Genomic DNA, 6,000 nt, shown 5'->3' with positions numbered 1-6,000 from the left:
CTATTATTTAAATCTTCTTGTCAGTTTAAGTCAACTATTGCTTGTGGATCAGCCAAACAGTGTGGTAATGAATATGATATGTGACTGATCAGGTTTTTATTTATCATATCATGTTTTACCTTGCCTGACCCTACACAGTGCTTTAACTTCCCTACCTTACACAAACAGACAGTACTGGAACAAAGAGACAGTTGAAACAGACTACAGCCACGTGCCTTGGCATCCACAAGTTATCCCCCTTGGCCCCAAACTCTCTCATATTCTTCAACTTACTGTGTTCAACTTACCTTGTATCGTCATCAATCTTTGTGGTTTATGGGATGGTATTTCATTTTTGTGCATTGCCGTGTAACTTAGCACGTTTCGCGACTTGGCTGCCATTTTAACATTTTGTGTGTCTCATGTTTACCTGTTGCTTCTCTTGTCGTGCTTCTAGGATATAAATCTTGAAGGTGTGACACAACAAGCACCTGTCTTGACCATATTGACAAGTGCTTGTGTACACAGTTAGATCTGTGTTCCAATACCTTCATGCAGTAATCAATAAATATATGTGATTACATAGATGGGAAGATAATATTGATCTTTCATATGCTATAAGTGTCTGAGTAGATGGCGATGTGAGACAGTAGGGGTGGTACCCAGTTTTTCAGAGTAGGTTCTAACACCATTATCAAGCAATTGCTTGACAACAGTGTTAGGACCTACACCGAAACGTCGCTCTGAATTGTAATAAAGAAGTTGTTCGTCCATAAATTCTCATTTCTTAGTACTCCAATTTCTAAACCCCTATCAAAGAAGTGTTTTCTGTAATCCGTTATTGTTTTATTGATTCCATGGCATATGTAACATATCTCGCTCTTGCCTTGATAAGGAAGAGTGACTGAATGACAGTACCCACAAGGCCTGTACAGTACCTGCCCCTTGCCATGAAGCTGGGTTGTAAGAATCAAATGTGTGACTGGAGGGCTACCCTTTGTCAACATCAATTTGTTGTTAACTGTTTGATTGGTATTCAAGTTGTTTTTGTTCAGTAAGAATGTGTGTGTGTGTGTGTTAGGTTTCAAGAATGAAGGTACCTATTTCTTGGTGTTTATTTTTGTTAAAAATAAACAATTTACAGTAACAAGTGTTCTTGGAATTGATGTATTACAAGGGAACATATACTGGCTCTACAGCTCATTACCGGGGGAAATATACTGGCTCTACATCTCATTACAGGGAGAAATATACTGGCTCTACAGCTCATTACAGGGGGAAATATACTGGCTGTACAGCTCATTACCGGGGGAAATATACTGGCTGTACAGCTCATTACAGGGGGAAATATACTGGCTGTACAGCTCATTACCGGGGGAAATATACTGGCTCTACAGTTCATTACAGGGGGAAATATACTGGCTGTACAGCTCATTACAGGGGGAAATACACTGGCTCTACAGCTCATTACAGGGGAAATATACTGGCTCTACAGCTCATTACAGGGGGAAATATACTGGCTCTATAGCTCATTACAGGGAGAAATATATTGGTTCTACAGCTCATTACAGGGGAAATATATTGGCTCTACAGCTCATTACAGGGAGAAATATACTGGTTCTACAGTTCATTACAGGGGAAATATACTGGCTCTACAGTTCATTACAGGGGAAATATATTGGCTCTACAGCTCATTATAAGGGGAAATATACTGGTTCTATAGCTCATTACAGGGAGAAATATACTGGCTCTACAGCTCATTACAGGGAGAAATATACTGGCTTTACAGATCATTACAGGGGGATATATACTGGTTCTATAGCTCATTACAGGGAGAAATATACTGGCTCTACAGCTCATTATAGGCGGAAATATACTGGTTCTATAGCTCATTACAGGGAGAAATATTCTGGTTCTATAGTTCATTTTAGGGGGAAAGATACTGGTTCTATAGCCCATTACAGGGGGAATATACTGGTTCTATAGCTTATTACATGGAGAAATATACTGGTACTATAGCTCATTACAGGGGGAAATATGCTTTCTCTACAGCTCATTACGGGGAAATATACTGGTTCTATAGCTCATTACAGGGAGAATATACTGATTCTATAGCTCATTACGGGGAGAAATATACTGGTACTATAGCTCATTACAGGGGAAATATACTGGTTCTATAGCTCATTACAGGGGGTAATATACTGGTTCTACAGCTCATTACAAGGGGGATATACTGGTTCTCTAGCTCATTACAGGGGGAAATATACTGGCTCTTCTGTTCATTAGAAGGAAAATATACTGGTTCTTTTTTCATTACAATGGGAAATATACTGGTTCTACAGCTCAATACTTAGAGGTTATATGTGAGTTTTCACATCTTACCCATTATGAACCCGCGACCCCCCATTTCAGCCAGGGGACTGATTTGGCGGTCGAGGGTTTATATGTGGTGTGATATGAAAATTAACATATGATAACATGTTTGCTAGTGAATGCAATATATTTTCACCTTGTTTGGAAGACATTGTCACTGGAACGCTAGACGAGCAGACGACGCACAAAGGGACGTGACTCTTCTTTCTTTACACCCGGGTTGATTTCGATCGCCCATTGAAAATGCGTTGACAAGCCATATCAGTCCAGCGCAGGGTGTTGTAGGGTTCTGGTAATTACGCCATGTGATTTGACCGTCTCGATGTAGGTTCTATCGCACATGCATAATGCCTCATATCAGTGATAGGTATATATACTAGCCACATAAAGAAACTGTGTACGGAGAAAACATATTATGGATTGAAATACATCACAACAAGAACAAAATGATGCAGACGCTGTAGCAGCTGAATGATCGGACCATAAGAAAATGTCAACGGGACCTAAACAACATCTGTTACGATGACGTCAGAAGATCAAAATGGAGTAGGGGCTCAAACGACAAAGTCACAAAGTCAATAACGCGTATGACAGCAGTGCATCGGCGACGCATGGAGTCCACCAAATGGGCATGGAAGGCCTGGGGAATGGCCTGCCATATCCTCCTCAAATCCTGTGCCAAGTCACGGACGTTATCTGGAGGATGTGGAAGACGACGCAGACGGCGCTCCATTTCATCCCACAAATGCTCTATTGGGGAGAGATCTGGAGAAATTGCAGGCCATGGCAGTAACATGATATTGTTATGGTGAAGGAAATCCATTGCGACCCTAGCCGTGTGAGGACGAGCGTTGTCCTGTTGAAATGTCAATCCCCAGCCATGACGTTGCAGGAAAGGAATGACCACAGGCCTCAGAATCTGATCTCTGTAGCCAACACCGGTGAGATTGCCCTGAACAACCACCAAAGGGGTTCGGTGCCGTGCTGTTATCCCACCCCAAATCATAACAGAGCCACCTCCAAAACGATTCCTCTCCACAATGCGTGCATAACGTTCTCCCAAACGCCGGTAGACACGTTGGCGCCCGTCACTGTGGGAAATGTTGAACCCCGATTCATCTGTAAAGACAACATTACTCCACCATATTCGAGGTTGGCGAACATGATTTCGACACCATCTTAGACGGTTGACTCGATGACGGTGTGTCAGGATGGGACGTATGGCAGGGCGTCGTGGTCGAATCCCGTACTGACGTAAACGATTCCTGACAGTGTTGGGATGGATACGGCGCAGTCGAGGAATTGTCTGGGACGTCGATACTGCCGTTTGGAACCTGTGTCGGAGATGTGTTACTCGAATCCATCTGTCCTGTCTTGGCGTCGTTACTCGGGGACGTCCTGAACGTGGGTGGTCGGCAACGTCATTTGTGTGCTGATAACGCCTCACCAATGCCAATACGATGGCATTGGAAATGTGTTGCCACCTGTTGTTGCCTCATTCCCGCTCGGATCATTCCAATGGCTTCATGACGCTGTGCAGCTGTCAATCTTGGCATGATATGCTTGTGTCTGCGCCTGAGAAGTTTTGAATTTTTGAATGACCACAGATCATGCTTTCCAAAGTGACAGCGAATTTTGAGTTGCACATGCTGTGTACAGCTGCACAGGATGCACGTGCAGTAACACATTGCACGTCCATAGGCCCCCATCAATGACGTCATATCGCATGGCACGTGCATGAGCGTTTGAATGTCTCCAATAATTGCTGTGTTCAAACCTATATTTCATATATGGACGGTGTGCCCTTATATCTATATTTTCTCCTGCACAGTTTCTTTATGTGGCTAGTATAGTAAAAGTGGGTTGTACTGGTTCTACAGGTCAGACTGGAAGGCAACTTGATGTTCTGAACTTGATCAACTCTCGTGACTAGGATTAACTGTTCTTAATCTCAAAAGCTCATCTGCTTTTTCATTTGTTAGATGAGTTCAATTCATTTCATCAGTCGAAAGTGATGATAACGACAATAGCATCATTTCTACCCTGTTCCAGAACATTTAAATCTGTAACAGATGTTGAACTAAATTAATCAGGTTTATCCATTTAAGTATTATGTAGCAGTAATATATTTCCTTCAACTTAACTGAGGGGAAGTCGAGACACTCTTGGCTACGTGTTCGGCTCAAATGAAACTTTATTGGTCTACGCACGCCACCAATTCCTTCGCCCCGTAAACATCCGGGTTAGAATAGGTCTTCAGCAAGTCATGTTTTTCGAGAGGGGCGACAAATGGGATCAGGTGGTCAAGCTCGCTGATTTGTTTTATGCATATCATCGTATCCCATTTGTGTGGGTCGATGTTCATGACATCAGTCACAGTATCGTCTGGTACAGACTCTATCATTTACAGGCCCCCGTCATAAGACTGGAATATTACTGAGTGCGGCGTTAAACAACAAACAAACAAACACTACTTCATTCGTATATTTACAGTGACTTTTACGTTGAATGTCCCAGGATGTCTCTATGCTTTCGCCCTCAGATGTTGTCTTCGACTCCAATCTGCAAAGTCCAACCAATCAACCAACATGAGATCCGTGAAGATCCGAGGTAGCATAGGTCTTCAGCAACCCATGCTTACCGTGAAAGGCGACTATGCTTGTCGTAAGAGGCGACTAACGGGATCGGTTGGTCAGACTCGCTGACTTGGTTGATGCATGCCATCGATCCCAAATGCATGGATCGATGTTTATGATGTTAATCACTGGGTTGTCTGGTCCAGACTCGATTATTTACAGACCGCTGTCATATACTGGAATATTGCTGAGTGTGGACTTAAAAAACAAACCAACCAACATGTATCTAATAGTGTGAGTTCGAATCCCGAATGGGATTGTACGAATTTGTACTTCACTGAGAAAGTGTAATCCCTAACAACATATGTTGATACTTGTAATTTTCCAGATATACACTGTAACCGGACATTGACCTTTTGTGTTTTGCGTTGTTTGAGAGGCATTTGGTTGCGTCATGAGTCAAACCCTTCACTCGCTTGTTGAGTGAAGAAATGACTTAACAGAACAAATAGAGCTGACATTTGACGTGTATTGTGGTCATCAAGTGAATCTTGAGAGCATTCTTTTGGTTTTTGAGGTACACATATATATGCCACATGCAATTTAAGAGGTCAGTCTCAGATCGCGATACAAAAAATTGAATTTTATTAAATGCTTTAGGGTGAAAAACTGAGTTTTCTGAAGTTGAGAAAGGTAATAATTCTTCATTGCAGTGAGCATAACAACTGATATTTCACAGCAGTGAACTAACACTTCTTACGCCACTCGTGAAAATATCTATTTACACCCGTCACTCGAGGAGAGAAACGTAACACTTCACTCGACACATGAAATATCCTGTGTACTATTTACAACATCTAATCACCACCTAAACCACGAGAAACATCGTAGTAAGATGCAAGAAACATTTAAACGGTTGACCCTTTTCTGCAGGTAACTTCATCCGGACGAAATTAACTCCAGTATTAAGAACGGCGCCAGTCACTTTCATAGCCTTCACTGAAGGAGACCCTGGCGAATAGCCTCTGTCAATGTATACGCGTTTTGTACCTCGACTGAATTCATAAAACAA

This window comes from Haliotis cracherodii, unplaced genomic scaffold (genome assembly GCF_022045235.1).
Source record: "Haliotis cracherodii isolate W230 unplaced genomic scaffold, xgHalCrac1.p SCAF_1, whole genome shotgun sequence".
In the NCBI taxonomy this organism is placed as follows: Eukaryota; Metazoa; Mollusca; class Gastropoda; order Lepetellida; family Haliotidae; genus Haliotis; species Haliotis cracherodii.
The sequence above is the reverse complement of the archived record's forward strand: the minus strand, read 5'-3'. Positions refer to the sequence as shown.